Source organism: Salvia splendens, chromosome 3 (genome assembly GCF_004379255.2).
Source record: "Salvia splendens isolate huo1 chromosome 3, SspV2, whole genome shotgun sequence".
Taxonomy (NCBI): Eukaryota; Viridiplantae; Streptophyta; class Magnoliopsida; order Lamiales; family Lamiaceae; genus Salvia; species Salvia splendens.
In genome coordinates, this window is record NC_056034.1 from 36,497,658 (window position 1) to 36,517,117 (window position 19,460).

Genomic DNA, 19,460 nt, shown 5'->3' on the forward strand with positions numbered 1-19,460 from the left:
CAATTACACCACCAATATATAATTTCAGAAATTCGAACCAAAATGCCGCCTTGTATGACTCGGCTTCGGATCCGTCGACTTGGTATACGTGTCAGGATATGATTGGTTTTGCGCATGTGTTCGAACCCCTGAGGAATATATAAGTTTATAACGGCAAATTTGTATCACTTCAATTGCGATCGATCTGAATTTACGAAGACTTTAGACTTTAGAGAGACAAGTTCAATTCAAGGTCAGCCCTAAATCTCTTAAATCTTTCTGAAGGTTTTTGCCAATTTTCTGATTATCTCGATTTATGTAGCGGAATGAGATTTCAATCGGTTTCTCGAGCGAATTCATGTATATACTTGTTGCCCTATTTTTTCAGTTGTTGCTTTATATTGTCGAATTGTTTGCTTGGCTTTTGAACGGATGAGATCTGGTAATTAATCTGTTAGATTACTTGGTTTGTTATACTCCTGCAGAATATTGATCTGGTAATTATCAGTAATATCGTTTACTTAAAATCAAATTTTGTATACTTACCTCCGTCGCACAATTGGTTGGACACAAGTTTTAATGCCTAATTGGTAAAGTAACAGAGATGTAGAAAAAAAGTAATTAAAATATTGTTAGCAGAGAATGAGTCTCACCTAATTAGAGTGTTAGGCCAACAAACAGTTTCCAAAATTCGAATGCATTCTATTGTGAGATGGATTAAAAAGGTGCATACTCTACTGGGACGAAGTAATATACGGATAAGATCTGGTAATTAAAATCAAATTTTGTATTAAAAGTAATAAAGTAGTTGGTGCAGAAATGGCAACGGGTGGAGCGGCTCCTCAGAGGGGAAGTGCAGCAGCTGCAGCAGCTAACCTCCGTAGGAGGAGAAGTGGAGGCGGAGGAGGAGGAGGAGCTGCCGGTGGAGCAAGTGGAACAATGCTCCAATTCTACACAGATGATGCTCCTGGGCTTAAGATTTCCCCTAATGTTGTGCTTGTTATGAGCATCGGTTTCATAGCTTTTGTTGCTGTTCTTCATGTCATGGGCAAACTCTACTTTGCTCGCAAAGACTAGAATTCACTCATTCTACTCATTTTATGTATTCTGTTTTTCGGGATAATTTTGCTTTAACCATTCAACTCACTTTTTTTTAGTATAACCATCTCCAGATTTTACGCATGTTGCTTGAATTTTTATAGCACTTTCGACTCTCCATATTGTTATTGGGCAAAAATACTAAATTTAATGACTAAGCTTCGTTCCCCAATCATAACAGCAAATGTTAAATTGAACCACACTTGAAGTTAGTAATTAGCAACATAGAGAAATTCATAAAACGATTCAATTGTAGAGAAGAAACTAGAGATATATGTTCAAGGGATAGTAAATATGAAGGAAATGGAGAATTTACATTCACAAGAGGTTTGTTTAATGAAGGTTGTCAGGTACAAACCCAAACGACCAAGATACTGATTCAAACAACTTCTCGATCTTAGGCGTGCACCTCGTAAACGACCTACTCCAGAAGTTATACCTCGGATTATGTCGGAGGTTCAACGCACCACCCATCTTAGGAATTCAGGAGAAGAAAAAAACACTTAAGAAACCTAAGAAAAATTTTAATCGCATGTTACCTTCATTAGCTCAATAAATGTGATCTTAAGACCCCATGGATGAGGCCTATTGACAATCAAACGTTCCAATAAGACTCTAGTAATCTGCTCCTGGATCAATTCCTGCATCAAAACTACGACATATATACACCACAAATGTAGAGATTTTTTGATCAAGCAAAATTTCTAAGAGGGTAAGGGGGAGCCAAACAATTCGCACCTGATTTGATTCAGCAAACAGATAAAGAAGAACGGAGGAGAAGTAATGGGTATGGTTATTTGAATAGCGCAATTGGTTGGCAATGGCATTCAGGAACAGCTATCGGCCCTCTCTATCAAGATCCATTATTAACGTTCCGAAAACATCCAGAGCAGCACTCACCAAGTATGCACTCATATTACCCATGGTTTGAGCATGAGGGGGTTTTCTCGCTTGCAGTTGCTGAATAAGCCTAAACAAAATTTTGAAATGATTTTTTGTTTCAATTATAAATAAAAAGAAGACCACAAACATACAAGGTAAACAGGTAAAAAATAGCAAATATTCAAGAAACAGTAGTGGATTGAGTTTAATAGGAACTGGAATTTAGAATGACAGACCTGCATCCCCACATAAAGAACAAGGGAGTTAACTAAAGGAGCATTGTAACGAGTCCCGGCACAAGCAGCATCAATTGTAGAGAGTAGAAGCTTCTGCTTCAACTCAGTGAGAAACGGGGATCCTTGTTGCCTAGTCTGCAACAGAAATTGCTTCTAACATAAGAACCACAGAAAAAGTTTTGAAATTCATTAATTTGCTTCTGGTCTTTTACCTTAAGATACTTGTCCACATCATCCTTGATCTGCTTTGCTTTAAGTGCGGTATCAACATCTGAAAGAATTCTCGGCGTATGATTAATCTCCGCCAGAAGGTCAATCTACATCATCACATAATGTGGCATTCAGATACCAACTTTACAGTCCAAGCAATAGATAATATTAAGTTCAGTTATGGACCTTTAAGTTGGGAGTAGAAGGATCTGGAAGCCTCATATTGCGAGGAAATGCGCTAAGGATTATATTCCGCATTTGTATGCAGCTGGGGGGGATGACATCACAAAAGCTGAAATGATAATCACAAAGGAACACTGGAAAATCATGAAGTAACACTAACAACACTCGGGAGTGTTCCTTTGTACAGAAATTTCACCTAGAGATATACAAGATTCATATTGCATCAATATCAACACAAATAATGGTTGAGAACAAGGAAATAGTCCAAGAACTGCATACAAACCGGTTCCTCAAGTTCAGCCTTCCTCAGGAATGGTTCTATGAACTGGAAAAAGTCCACCAGTAACCTCTGAAAATATGGCCATCCTTTTTGTGCATTTGCAGTAAGCAGCTTTGGCATAAAACTTCTATGACTAACCAACTCGAGCCACGCAAAGCTGAAAGCAACTAGACAAGTCAGTCATACAAAATTGAGCAGCTTTAGGTAACCCTATGGTACTGGAAGGAATAATATTATCATCCCTCAAAGTAAGCAGCTGATTTCCCATTTCATCAATAAAAATAAAGAACAAACAAAACAAATCGAAGCATTCATGACAACCTATATTCCAAAATTCTGAAGAAAATTGGTTCATAGGTATTGGTTCACCAGGCAGTTTTCAGGGCAGAAGAAAATAGAATCAGAAATAGTAACCACAAGTTATTCTTAGATGTGAAAGACCTAAGATTTATATAGTAGGAGTATAATTTATTCAGGAAAGCAGAATGTAATAATAGATTGAATGCTATAGATGCGAGTTTGTGTCAATTGTATAAGTGAGTAATATAATATTGTTCATGTCACGCCCGCATTTTCTAAGGATAGAAAACACGGTTGATCGCGACTAGGGGAGGATTAAAGAAGCGGGGAAGAAAGGGGAAAAACAACACAACTCGACCATAACTTGAAACAACTGGGAATAGCTCGAATAAAATCAGAGTATCTCAACAATCAACAACTCAAAAATGAATATTATCTCAACGATACAAGAACTCAAAAGAAGGACAACCACTTAGCGGAAGCATTTCGAGAGAAGGAATATGCCACGTGTGAAGACATGACACATTCTAAACACTTAATTTCTTCAACGGTCTTGCTCAACACCCACCGCACCCGTCACGCTCAACCTGCAATTTTTAAAAGAAAAGCAGGGCTGAGTACTTGATGCACTCAGTGGACTCATGCCGAAAACATTTTATAAAAAGTATTTATCATGTCACCATTGAGTGACCTTGGGGTTTTAACTTTAGAAATCGCCCAAGACACTAAAATCATTTCCATTGTAAAATTCGGTTGATCAACCATTTTCCCATAGCTATCTACCATATCTGATCCATTGATGACAAGGAATGTGGCCACATCCCACTCACGATCTCCATAGGTGTACACTAGCCTGAATAGGGACTCACTCCCTAGACAGACCCGAATTCGATTATCCATTGATGGCAAAAGCCACATCAGATAGGTTCCATAGAATAAAACAAAACATGGCATGACAAATATTCATATCATTTTCACATAAAAATATACTTAGGGCATTGCCCTTATTTAAAAAGAATGCCCACCTCGTTCTCTTAAAGCCTTAAATTTTTTTTTTTCGTTCGGTTCTCGAAAAGCGTGCGTGAAGTCACCCACTTCGACTCAATCTTCCATTCGATTAATTTGGACCAAACCAAATTAACTCCAAGCCATCTCCTTTATCAAAACAGTGGGCCTACAAATTTAAATTAATTCATTTGGCCCAAAACATTAAATAAACAAGGCCCAAAACCTTAATCTTCCTTACCTAACGTGAAATTCCAAATGGAATTGGAATCCTCTTCTCAAATCAAGCACACCCTGTCATCTCTCTCTCACACTCTTCTACAGCTCTCCGTCGAGCAGCTCTTCCACAAGGGGGCGTTCGTCGTTGTTCGCTCTCTCTCTGACAATCCGCCGCCGCTGCCGTCTCCTCCGCTCCACCACTGCTGTCAAAGCGCTGCCTCACTGAAATTCTCCAGCATCATCGCTGCTGTCCACCGCTGTTCGGCCCGTCGCGCCACCGCATCGAAGTCGCGGTCAGCCCCTGCTCCTCGCCCTCTCTGCCACTGCCGGAGACGCACAGGCAGCGACGTCGCCTCTGCCCGTCTGTGTCGTCGTTGCCGAGCAGCCGCTGCTCTCCGTTGCCGGCGTCTAGCAGCTGTCGCCGCCACTGCCGTCCCCTATTCCTCTCGTCCTTCTCTCTCTCTAAATCCTTAATTGCAAGACCTCATCTCTTATACTCCATGATGCATTCCCATTCCTGCTGAAGTTGCTCTTCGTAAGTAGAAAGATTGGCAGCCAATTCTTCGATATTCACCTCTTCGTCTTCCATCTTTTTTTTTTCTCTCCTTTATTTTTCGGGGTGTTACAATCTACCCATCTTAATAAAAATTTCGTCCCGAAATTTGCTTACGTCCTTCGAATATAGAAGTTCTCCATCATCTTGTCTTCCAAGCAGCTTCCTCATGTCGTCTAATTAACATTGTAGTTGAAAGTCACATCGCTGCCACTTTTAATAAATTACGCGAGATTAGACTATATTAAATTAAATCGCGCACTTCGCATCATCCCTCCTTGTCTTGCACCCTCTTTTGCGTTTGAACTTCATTACGTCTTCGCTATCTTCCACTTCTTGAAATCTTCCTCGTATTCTTTTTGTTCTTGCCGTTCAGGGAAAACGTAGGAAATAGTAAAATAGTTCACCCATCAAACTTGCTCCAACGTTTCATGCAATTCCAAGAAAAAGTTTCATGTTTCACCGGCCTCCCTTCGCACTCTCGATCTCCTTGCCTCGTCGTGACTTGACAATTTAGGGGTTCACCCCAAACTTTCAGAATCTCGTTCGTTTTCGTCACTCGGGAAAGTGATAGATTATCTCAACATACTTCATCATCTCATAGACAAATATCACATTTAAAGTCATTCATACTTCAAATAACAAGTATAATACACAACATTTTCACATCTCATAGCAAAACACTTTCGAACTTCACATTTATATTCAAAACTTTTGAAACAAAATTTCTTTATACTTTCACTCTTTCCTCAAAAATTTCCACATCTCACTATTAAAGTAAAAGTTTTGACTCAAAAATAAAACGTACTTCCGCATCAACTTTCATCATTCGTATAAAACACTCCATAGAATAACGCATCGTACTTTGCACCTCATAACATAAATATCATCACACTTCCATAGCTCAATTTTTCCAAACGAAAAAGTTAAAACTTTTTTTTTAACTCAAAAATTTTCGAACAATTCATAAACACAGTATTTTCCATTGATCAATTTTTTTTTCATAAATGATAAGTCACCCCATTGCAAGACATACATCTTTTTATCACTATAGATTTTCATCTTCTCACAAAACATATATATACTTTTTTTTTCCAACCATAGCTCCTCTATCCCATTGTAAAACATACTTTGTTTTCATAACCATAGCTCTTCTATCCCATTGTAAAACATACTTTGTTTTAATAACCATAGCTCTTCTATCCCATTGTAAAACATACTCTCTTTTTTTCATAACCATAGCTTCTCATCTCCTTTCCTGAAAACTTTCTCATAAAATTTTTTTTTTATAAAAATAAATTACCTCTCTCTTGATTGAGCGCGGCGAAGCAGGATGTTGAGCCTTCAATGCACAATTATTATTATCATTATTATTTTTATTATTATCATTATTATTACTATCATTATTATTTTAGTCTAGCGAAACAAGTCTAGACTAAGTCAGAAAAAGACACTCGGGTCCAGAGCGGAAAGAAAAATTGCTCTGATACCACTTTGTCACGCCCGCATTTTCTAAGGATAGAAAACACGGTTGATCGCGACTAGGGGAGGATTAAAGAAGCGGGGAAGAAATGGGAAAAACAACACAACTCGACCATAACTTGAAACAACTGGGAATAACTCGAATAAAATCAGAGTATCTCAACAATCAACAACTCAAAAATGAATATTATCTCAACGATACAAGAACTCAAAAGAAGGACAACCACTTAGCGGAAGCATTTCGAGAGAAGGAATATGCCACGTGTGAAGACATGACACATTCTAAACACCTAATTTCTTCAACGGTCTTGCTCAACACCACCGCACCCGTCACGCTCAACCTGCAATTTTTAAAAGAAAAGCAGGGCTGAGTACTTAATGCACTCAGTGGACTCATGCCGAAAACATTTTATAAAAAGTATTTATCATGCCACCATTGAGTGACCTTGGGGTTTTAACTTTAGAAATCGCCCAAGACACTTAAATCATTTCCATTGTAAAATTCGGTTGATCAACCATTTTCCCATAGCTATCTACCATATCTGATCCATTGATGACAAGGAATGTGGCCACATCCCAAGTCACTAGACCGGCCGACCCAAAAGACGGCTCACGATCTCCATAGGTGTACACTAGCCTGAATAGGGACTCACTCCCTAGACAGACCCGAATTCGATTATCCATTGATGGCAAAAGCCACATCAAATAGGTCCCATAGAATAAAACAAAACACGGCATGACAAATATTCATATCATTTTCACATAAAAATATACTTAGGGCATTGCCCTTATTTAAAAAGAAAGCCCACCTCGTTCTCTTAAAGCCTTAAATTTTTTTTTTTTCGTTCGGTTCTCGAAAAGCATGCGTGAAGTCACCCACTTCGACTCAATCTTCCATTCGATTAATTTGGACCAAACCAAATTAACTCCAAGCCATCTCCTTTATCAAAACAGTGGGCCTGCAAATTTAAATTAATTCATTTGGCCCAAAACATTAAATAAACAAGGCCCAAAACATTAATCTTCCTTACCTAACGTGAAATTCCAAATGGAATTGGAATCCTCTTCTCAAATCAAGCACACCATGTCATCTCTCTCTCACTCTTCTACAGCTCTCCGTCGAGCAGCTCTTCCACACGGGGGCATTCGTCGTTGTTCGCTCTCTCTCTGACAATCCGCCGCCGCTGCCGTCTCCTCCGCTCCACTGCTGTCAAAGCGCTGCCTCACTGAAATTCTCCAGCATCATCCCTGCTGTCCACCGCTGTTCGGCCCGTCGCGCCACCGCATCGAAGTCGCGGTCAGCCCCTGCTCCTCGCCCTCTCTGCCACTGCCGGAGACGCACAGGCAGCGACGTCGCCTCTGCCCGTCTGTGTCGTCGTTGCCGAGCAGCCGCTGCTCTCCGTTGCCGGCGTCTAGCAGCTGTCGCCGCCACTGCCGTCCCCTATTCCTCTAGTCCTTCTCTCTCTCTAAATCCTTAATTGCAAGACCTCATCTCTTATACTCCATGATGCATTCCCATTCCTGCTGAAGTTGCTCTTCGTAAGTAGAAAGATTGGCAGCCAATTCTTCGATATTCACCTCTTCGTCTTCCATCTTTTTTTTTTCTCTACGAGTATTTACCTTCAGGGACGATAACTGGATCGAATAAATCCCCCATTCAAACTTCACAAACGAGAGTCCCAAAATTTTGAGTAGCTAACTTCTCTTTCTCCCTTTCTGCTTGTCGCTTTCTCCTCTCCCTCACGTTTTGTTCCTTGGAAGCACTTGACTTCGAATTCGATCTTTGAGTTGCGGCTTGTACTGTATTGAGTGAGAGTTGCCTTGTTCTTGTGAGTAGTTGCAGAGAATCGAAAATAGGGAAGAAAGATTGTGAAGGAGTATTATAGAGAGGGGGCGGTTAATTGATATGGAGAGATTTAGGGAGTGGGGAGAGATTCATGGGAGAGAGGGAGAGATGGTTTTTAGTCGTGGGCGAAAAGGAGGAAATTCAAATTTTCTTCTTTTTTTTTTTTAAAGAAATTATTTAATATTTTATTTACAGATCACGGAGGAAGAATATCTCATCACGGAGGAGGAAAATCTCTATAGAATCTTTAATTAAATTTGTATTATTGACTTGGTGACCAAGTCAACACGAAAAGGTTTAATTAGATTAATTTGATTTTTTTTTCTCTCCTTTATTTTTCGGGGTGTTACAGTTCAACCAAAATCAAATCAATTTGAAGCTAAGCAAAGCGACTCAAAAGCAATATGCAGATCCCATATGCAAACAATTAAAGCTGAAAGTAATTTTAAGTTTATCTTATGGTCCACATCATACATTCTCCCTGGATCAATAGAAGCAATTAGACAACCATTCACACATACCTGAACCCTGGGACCTTGAGAGGCTGAATTGCATGGAAGGAATTTGCCAAAGCAGTCAATACCTGAAAATTTTATTCTTTAGTTAGAAAATAGTAGTTGTACGATGCAGATAGCTTTAGTTAAAAAGACACCTAGGCTAGGAATGTAATCTCTGAATGAAAAGAAAGCTAGCAAACTTATGATCCTATAGCTGAATTAAATGCCAAAATACAGTACCTGAAAAATGCCACCGTCAAATACAGGATCCAATGAACACAAATCAAGCAGACAATTAACAAACAACCCCAAAGTAGGGTCTTGGATTAAATGACGCCTTTCTCTCCTCCGCATCTTTTAGAATAAATTTCACCGTAAGAGCAAGAACCTAAAGCAGACATGGTAGAGTACATTAAAAATCTAGACACTTAACATTAAACAATCAAGCTCTGATCTCAAAGTCGTACCTTTGGCAGAAGTGAAAGTTTCCTCGAGCCTTGATCCACAGGGCAAAACTGGAAGGTTTGAAAGAGTTAACACAGATAGTATGAAGGACAGAGATTACAGAGACTGCATATATATTTTATTCCCTAAAGTACCAATATGAGATGCTACCTTCAGAACTGAGAAAACTAACTTCGCATATATATCAATAGCGAGGAATGATAGTGGTTGTCCTTGAGTAGAAGGGCAAGAGCTAGAATTTATATCCTCCGATGATAGTCAGTGTGATACAGAGAGTTCCTGAATTCAGGCCGTAATAAATAAAATACCATTACACTTGAACTAAATCGTTTATTACCGTAAGAGCGGAATAGGACCTCACCATAATCCTGCGGAAAAATCGATCAGTCATATCATCTCCTTTAAGCAGCCCTCTCTGTTGCAAGAGTGAGACATGGCGAGCACAAGCCACATCATTTGCTCCAGGAAGTTCACATATTTGGTACCATTCAGCAAACAACCCAAATACCTACGTCGTGTATCAATTTCAAAACCAAAGGTCAGAACATATGGTTTGAAAACGGGGAACCCGTGGCAACTAAAAGCTGTAAATTTTCTAAAAAGACAAGAGATCTGACTTCCTTTAACAGAGGAATATGGGAGAAGTATCTGTACTAAATAAAGCATACACAAAGCAGTAAACTGCACATGTGAAAAAAACAATAAGATTTGAACTTCTAGTTAATGTTGATTAACAAAAATGTAACTATAACCTCAAAGCTTGTTACAGAATGCTCCATCCGTCTCCATTTTGTGCTGTCCCATTTTAGATGTCTCATTCTATTTTTAGGATAAAATCAAATGGGCCATATCACTTTTTTAACACTATACATGTGGTCCTTGGGACACCACTTAATAATCCAATTAACCTTCTCTCCTAAATAACCCTTCCCAAAAGAAATTAAACATTTAAAATGGGACGGAGGGAATACTCAGTTAAGGAGGTTTCAGAGAATCAGCTAAATGTTAAACTGTGTATGCCAATGCGCCCTTTTTTGAGCTCAAAAATCAATTCGAAGACAAGAAGACAAATTGATGGGACTGCAATGCAAGTTATGGGTAGATAAAAATTCCAAAGCATTCATTTGTGTTCAGGAGACAAAATTGAGAAAAATCTCTAAGCACATCCTTCTTTTATGAATAAAAACAAAGTAGGTTATATACAATGTCAATTTCAAGCATAATCACAAGAACATGGGAGACAAAGAGAAAGAGTTGGGAGATAAAACCATTATTAAGTATGTGTAGAGGACAGAAGCATTATCAAACCTCCCCATATGACAAATAAAATACATAAAACCATCAAATATCTTCCAAAACCATCATTGTATTACTGCTGCCTGCATACATAAATATAAAATGTTAGGTAGATCCAATATTTAGTACCTGTTCAGAGAAACCAGCAGCATCAAAATCCACCAATTCTGTCACATTGAATTCTTCCCTGCTTGTCCCATGAAGCCCAGGTTCCACCACCAAGTGTGAGATAAAAGAAATTTCTGCGAACCTTTTTGTCTCTGGAGGTTCGTGCAATTTCTTCTTTACCAACAGCCGAAGGAGACAAATTTCCAGCATTAGCAGGGTTCTTAGCTATTTCAATCAGTTGTTGTAATGACTCTGGGGATTCAGGTCTTGCAGTAAGCTGAAAATTAGGAAAATAGTTAGGGACTGTAGATATAATATATAATATCTTGGACATAACTGAAAGCAGACATGCCTTTTCCAGAGATCAACAAGATTGTTAAACTCTGATATCACTTTAAATTATTTATAACCAAAGTTTGTATGAGACAAATGGAAAATTCAGTTAAAGACATGGGTAGAAATGGCGAGCACATAATAATTATATAAACCATGATATAGCCTTTTTTTACCTGAATCTCAACCTCTTTCGCTTCATTAGCCAACTGATTTTCTAGCTGAAAGGGGTTGTTACAAGTTTGTTAAAAGCCAAAATAAAGAATACCGTCACAAGAAACTCTCAACAAATGAGTTAAATCCATACAACATGAAAGGCGGATAGTAAATATACCTTCTCTGAGATAGTAAATATACCCAATGTGTCACCAGTGATTATTAATGGCTCAGAGACATTTGTCCCAGGATGCTCAGAAGCCAGAGTTGCATTAGTAGGATGTGAAGCATTTCCAGGTTCCTGCATTTATGAATTCTTATGTTAAAAAAGTGCACACGCAAACAATGACAGATATATAAACAGAATGTACTCACTTTTGCAGAATGGGAAGGTTTTATCTGTAGCATACCAGTGTCCAGAGCATGAGGGAATGAAGGAATGATGTCATTTTCAGGAGTTTGTGGACCATCGCCAATTGAAATATGAGATGAGGGAACACTGAAAAATGATCACCATAATTTTACTAATTTGATTCCTTTTTGTTTTTTGTTGCTCGCAGGTCTTACTCATAGGAAAACAAGAATTAATAATTGATAAATTATATAAAAATCAAATAAAACCATAAACTAAACAAACCTTGCAGGAATCTGGCATCGAACAGGCGCTATCTCATCAGAGTCAATTTCCAGTGTCTGTGGCATAGCACCAAATCCAGTGCTAACAAGGCCAGATGAGTAAATGCTACCACTCATTTTGCCAGAAGTAGATGCAAATTATCGGGACAATCCACCTTCTGATGAAGCAGAGGGGCCAACTGGGACTGCATTTGAGCTCTGGGTGGAACGATTCTGGCCTGGGAACCGAGCAAATTCCTGCAAACAAAATGACAAAATGAAATGAGATACAAATAAAGATCACAAAGATGAACTAGATAAGACATATCTGACCACGTGAATCAACTTAGATGTCCTAGAATTTGTCAAAGAATCACCTCATAAACTCACTGTTGTGCATGTGACAGGTGGCCTGGCTTAGGACGAAGGGCCTCAGGTAAAATACTCATTTGACCTTGGGCATAAAGGCTAGAATAATAAAAAGCAGCACCAACACTGTCTCTATGCTTTCTCCTAATAGAAAGTTGTTGATCCATTTCCCCATCAATGGTTTGGACTGCCTGTAAATGAGGTTAAAATGCAACAAGGATAAAATACAAGCAATATGAATTCCAAACCCATATACAATGGACTAAAATAACACAAGACTTAACTAAATTTTTTATATCAGTTATTTGCTAGTAGTATTGCTCTAATAAATAAAGCCCATTCAACAGAGAAAACATCAACAGACGCCACGTTCACCACATAGAAAATATCAAGAGACCTTTGTAACTCTCCACGCATATAACTCATGCGGCCCTAGAATCAGGATTTAAGACCCACTTAATATACTCTGGAAGGAACTTCATCATCCACTTGAGTTAAAAGTAAGTATGTTTTTCAGACATGATATGCATATGCTTACATGACACAGAAACATGCATGACCTATGCATTTCTTTTATCTTGATAAAGGCTTCCAAATTCATTTTAAATAAATCATGAAAATTACCAGTGAAAGAAAAGTCACAAGAAAGCCTAAATTAACTTTTCATCCACAAACAGACCAAAGAGAGAGAGAGTAAGAGGACTGGGAAATATAAGAAATGCACCTGGTCAAGAGAACCTCGTTCAGCAGCAGTACCAAGTCATTTTCATATATTATTAAAATTTAAAATTAGGTGTTTTAAAGAAAAGGAGGGGCACTCATTCCCAACAGCTCAACCTGAGATCTCAACAACTCTCGTGTAATAATACTCCCTCTGTCCATAATTGATGACACACTTGAGTAATGGCACGAGATTTTAGAAAATTTTTTGTGTGTTAAGTGGAAAGAGAAAATAGTATACTTATATTAATGTGAGAGGGAAATTTTTCAAAAAAAAGAAATGTGACATCTTTTGTGGGACAAATAAAAAGGAAATTGTGACATCTATTATGGGACGAAGGGAGTATAATATAACATTGCATAGCATAACACTCACAAAATAGAGCTCGATAACATAGTGTTTTTACTTTGAAGTTTGAACAGTATTAATACTACTTGCTTTCTAACTCAATTTTTAAATATTTATCAATATTGGTTGTCAAGAGACAATTGTCATAATTGTAAATTTGAATGAAGCAACAGATAACTCATAATAATTTCAGTTTACCTTCTCAGTTGCAGCTTGTTCAATCAACACACAGCCTAGGTCCAGATTATCATTGATCACCAGTTGAAATGCCTGTTCTAGAAGATCACTTGCTATGGCCAAGCCCTGAAGTGAGCTTCTGAGCTGGCTTGATATTGAACCACGTAAAGGTTCCTAAATGTGATGAAAAGGCCTCTTCAATCAGCATGCAAGGTATATTAAAGTGATGTTCTGACAATTCAAAAGATAATTAACATTTAAAACCTGAAAGTAATAAAACAAAGGTCATCTATACTTTGCAGGTTACATGAGCAAAACTTCCTGCCAACCTTGCTACCATCAAATGTGCAGCATTTCGTATAAGAGTCTCATCAGGCTCCATGGCATAGTCCTGCCATTTAAAAACACATAACTTCTTTAGTAAACAATTCGCATTGTTATATACACTACTGAAAAAAGGACCCTTCAGAATCAATTAATTTGAAAGAAATACACCTTCAAGACAAGTTCCTTAGTTGTGTCAGTCGCAATAGAAACACTGAGTTGCACAATATCAGACACTATTTCTTTAACAGCTCTATCCATGGCAACTGGAAGTACACTGAAGCAAATAAAACATGTAACTGAAAAACAATTGATGATTTTCATTGTCAAATAGAATTTCAGTTACTAATTCAGAGTTCAGACCTCTGAAAATGCAAGTGTAAGCCATAAGCCTGAAGCCTCTTATTGACAACCACTTGGTGTTCAATATTAGCTGCTGGTACAGGAAACTGCAACATTACAAAAAATAATATACCATCAGTCAATATTTAAACAGAAAAACATTGGAAGCAAATACAAGCGGAATCTGGAGAGACCTGATTAACTGCATATTGAGTCTGTCCTTGTAAAAGTCCTTGAGCAGAAGGAAGTTGGTCAGAATAACCCAAGCTAACCAGCTTCTCATCCTCAGTCAAAGTTCCAGATGAATGAGGGACAGCTGCAGCATACTGTTACCGTGATCACAAAATCAACCTCCGATCATGCTACTAAATCAAAATAGAACAACTGAAGCACTAACCTGAGACATAATACGAGAGTGGCTGGCAGGATGGGGAGAGGCAGCAACATCAAGGGGTATCTCAACTTGGTTAATTGTCGAAATAATTCCAGATTTCACCTCATTCATTCTTGGTGGCTGTGAAGATCCAACATCCTTATTCAAAAAATCAGGATTACCTTCAACTTCTCGAACTATGTCCTTCAGAAGAGGAGTGGGTGTGACATCCCTGAGGTCAACACTTAAATGCTTAAACAGAACCTGAAACCAAAGACATATCAACAAAGAAAATCATCCGAAATTTAAGATGTGGGTTCTGCAAGCAAAGAATAACCAGATCTGTGTATACAGAATCACCTCAATCTCAAATTTGAGATTCATCTTCAAGTTCGGCATTACATAAATCTCAGCAAGCAACCCAAGAATTCCCATTGTCCAAGGGTTGGGAGGCCCATATGCAATACTGCTCGAACAGGGTACAAGAATCTAACACAAGCACATGGAGTCAATAAACTTGGATTGGCAAATGCATAGAAAATAAACAATAGATCGTACCTTTGAGGTAAAAGGAATAACAGCTATCATGAGTCCCTTTTCATATGCCTGCAAAAGCATACAGCACATAATATATATCCACGTGTCAGAAAAAATCAAATTAAGAAGATGAGATAATCATGGCAACATGAGGATCTCAGACAATTTAACTCCAAATTTATGAAGAGAACTCAAAAACAAAATAGAAGAAAAGAAACCTCTATAATCAAAGCTTTTAGATCTATCTCTCGTGCCCTTAAAACTTTATTTTTTCCGATAGTAATCTTCCCAAGCCAGCATCCTAAATTTTTCAGCAGTGATCGTTCTTCCACCGTAGATTTTATAAGTTCTGATCCCAAGAGAGCCTAGACATAGTACAAATACCAAGAATAAACACCAGCTTTCCAAAATGAATAAAGTAAGTAAAAAAAATCAGACCTTACAGTTTTCATAAGTGGCTTGCACAATCTCTTTGTTCAAAGGTTTCAAATTTACTTTATCAAGAAACTTCAGGTACAAATCTTGAAAATTTGGTTCAATGCTTACCCTGCCAAAAATAATAATAGACAAAAAGAACCGAAAAGTTCAAGATGTCATTCTATTTTATTTCAAAATGCCAGACAGGAAGAGTAACTCCAAAGGTAAATTGCATCTAGAGAACTATTTCAGGTAAGAATGTAAGCTATATCTCTACCTCCTCATAACCATATACTGCGCGAACCAAGGATAGTATTGAGAATTCAGAATTTCGCTAAACTCTTTATCTTTAACCTCAACATTTGCAGTCGACAAGTTATTTATAATAAAAGATATCTTGTCCTGAGCTTCTGATGTTGGAGCCTGTTCCAAAGATGGACGGAAGAGTCAGATACTGAAAGAGAATAACAAAACAGCAGATTAGACAAACATCATGGTAGTGGAATAGAATGCCAGACTATACAACGCACATAATTCGTATACAGCCGGAATATAGTCTAAGTAGGACATACCAAGTACTCCCTCCGTCCCACTACAAGTGATAGATTTCCCTTTTTCGTTTGTCCCACTACAAGTGATTGATTTCTATTTTTAGCAAAAAACAACACATTTACTCTCTCTTACTTTATTCTATCTCCTACTTTATTCACTCTTTCTCTATCCTACTTCATTCTCTCCAAACTCCACTTGACTCAATAAATATCATTTTCTTAAATCTCGTGCTCAAAAGAAATCAAGCACTTGTAGCGGGACGAGGGAGCACATCATAAAACTCCAAATTATCTTAGAAATACTGATACACACGTGTATTGAAGAGTCAAGTGAAAGGGTGGGGAAATGGTGAGTCTTCAATGCAACCATTTTCATCAATGCTAAGTGTTTAGGTGTCAAACCCAGCCTTGGGGACAAGGGTGTTTCCGAGGGGCCGCGAATTGATACACACGTGTATTGAAGAGTCAAGTGAAAGGGTGGGGAAATGGTGAGTCTTCAATGCAGCCATTATCATTATCATTAATAAATGACAGTTACGCGAAGATGGAGGGTTGTTTCTATGCAGCCATTATCACTATCTTTATTATTTTCATGAATAAGAGGCTTTTGCAATTCCATCGTAGAAGTACTATATATTGTCCCTAGAAGTTGGAGATATAATGACTTTTATCTATCATTGTAGTTGAACGGCATTAGCCGAGGCTTTCCTTGTTGGAAAGAGGGCTTTCCCTTGTTGGAAAGAGTTTTCTATTTATTTTCTTGTTATATCCTAATTGTGTTCAACCAAGTTATCATGGCGAAAGTGCGTTATGCTACTTATGCTGACATACTATCTAGAATTCACGGTCCACCCGCCTTTCACTCCGTATCAAATACTATGAAATTAACATTTACAGCCCTACCCAGGATTGAGGACAGTAACCAATGCTCCAGAATATAAATAGCTTTTACCTTTAGAGAATTCTTCAATGACTATTTGATACCAGAAAGCACAGAAGCCTGGAAATTTTGTGGTAACATGTACCAGCATTTATGTATTGAGGTGTCATGTTGTGCCAAATATTTGAACTACCGGTATATGCTGGCAGCGAGAAGCAATTAAAGCATATGAAATATGAAAATTAGTCTAACTTTGTTTTAAGGAAACAATAAAAATATTTGAAATTTTGAGGATGGCAGTGAGAAGCAATTAAACAAAACATTGATTTCTAAATCAGGTCATGATTCATATCAGTGGATTACCAATGATTTTTCACTTACTTCAGAAGGTGGCATTCAAACATATGAAGTATGAATATTAGTCTACCTTTATTTTGACGCTCAGCAGATCATAATATTCAATCAGCACAGTCATAAAAAGAGTTCTAAGGAATGTCCCAGGTACACGCTTAAACCTTAGTTGAGACTTCATAAGGTGCATCATTACTAGAGAGAGCACACTTCCAAAAAGTAACATCTAACTGGCAGAGCAAGCCATCATCATTGTAGAAATGGGTCACTCACCCCCTTAAAAGTGAGTGCCCATTTCTACATGTTTTTTCAACAAAGAAACCCATCACCGACTTGGGCCCGCTCTTACACCATTAGCACAGGATTTCTATCATGATGTCAGATAGGCCCAAATCGATGTTGATCTCTTTGTCTGCGCTTATGGAAGTTGGATGTACATTCCGACCCGCACGTGCGGGGGTGCGTTGAAAACCCCCATTCTAGTCCCACATCGACTTGATGATGATCATGTCTCATCAATATATACATTGATAACCCTCCCCTACTCTACAATTATTACATGAGTGCATGTAGGATCTCTATGTCTGATTTAGGCTTTTCCTGGCAGTTCCACATAATAAGCTTCCATGTACATGGTGGATTGGTGGGTCATCTCTAAATCATCATTCATCATAATTGTACAAGTATCTAGATGAACATAGGTAATGATTGATAATTCAAGAAACATAAATTGAATTGAGAATGCAACCCATTTTATTCTATGATGATTGAGAGAATTATAAGTTAGCACATAGGTAACCAGAGAGACTGAACAAAATTACAAGTCATTCAAGAAAGGGGTCCATAAACAATGAATAAAATTCCCAAAAGTAAAAGCACGCGAAAACCATAAGGGTGAGGATCAAGTATAAACAAAGGTTAAAAAAGTATAAGACAGCTACATCCAATCACCTCTATTGGAGTTTCTCTTCTCTCAGCTGCAGCAACTAGGGTCTCAATGTTTAATGCAGAGACAGGCTCTGTAACATCAGTCCCAATTAATGTAATACATAAGCACACAATGAGAAAAGTAGCCCAGCTAAAAGTGATAATTTACTTGCTAAGGTTGATCTAGAAGACCGTGAAAAACTCGACGAAGCAGATTGTATTGACAGCACAGCGCCACTGCGTGACTGCATTGTGGGTTTGAGTATATTAGCACTCAAAATACAGAAAAAACAAGGTACAAATAGAAAGGAGATCAAGTGATTAGAAAGGGTAGGTGTACCATTCAAAGGAGCAATTACAGGCTGAACAGAAGAAGATTGTGCTGGCTTCATGTAATTAGAAAGAGTCACAGAGGGTTTCCTCTCATTTAGAGAGCTTGGTGGTCTCTGTGGTAGTGGGATCGAAGAGGAAACTGGTAATTCGGACACTGTGAACCCCCAGCACTTTCCGTTCTTGAATTAGCACGCATATGAGAGACATCCAATTTCTCAATTTCCTCAGACAAGTTATTAGCAGAAAGCACACCAGCGTGACTCTGAAGTACCTGTACAGCAATAACGTGAAAGGTCAGATACTAGTAATTATTAGAAATGGGCCACTCACCCCTTAAAAGGCCTTATAGGGGGAGGGTTATCCACACTTATATAGATTAGATGAGATCTTCACCAAGTCGATGTGGGACAGAATTTAGAGAATTTAACACGCCCCCTCACGTGTGTGCTGGAAAGGACATCGGTCTTCCATCACGTGGGTAGGCAATGCAAGAGATAAGAGAACCATCATCGATGTGGGCCGGAAAGGACATCGGTCTTCCACTTGTGAGGTAGATAAGAGATAAAGAGAAAACCATCATCGACTTGGGCCCGCTCTGATACCATATCCCTCAAATAAGGGGTGAGTAGCCCATTTCTAATATGGTATCAGAGCGGATTCGAATCCGTCTCTAAAAAATTAGGGTTTCCAAAAAAAAAAGAACTAAATTAGGGTTTCTGCCACTGCCCGCTCTACTATCCCCACTCTACTCTTTTTTTTTGGAAATGTATGTCACAATAATACCTTTAAAACAGTGGGACAAGCTTCCAAATAGATATTCAAAAGTGAACCCAAAGGTTGAAAGTGACTAAGAGAGAGGTCCTGATCTCCAATTTGAACATCCTTCAGAAACTTGATGCATTCCTGGAGGCATGTACATAAACCAGATCTTGGAATTACAATTATTAAAGGACACAAAATGGCACTGAAATTCTAAAATTAGTCTTGGCTATAATATCTTAAAGAATGATTTCTTTACACAACTACAGACGTCAACTTGCTTTTCTTTTTATCTTAGGGATCTTAAC

The 19,460-nt window shown here is 38.3% G+C and overlaps 1 pseudogene; it reads right to left on the bottom strand.

Annotated features, from left to right (window-relative positions):
• Positions 1-1,293: 1,293 nt before the first annotated feature.
• Positions 1,294-18,542, bottom strand: LOC121795852 (annotated as a pseudogene).
• Positions 18,543-19,460: the final 918 nt, after the last annotated feature.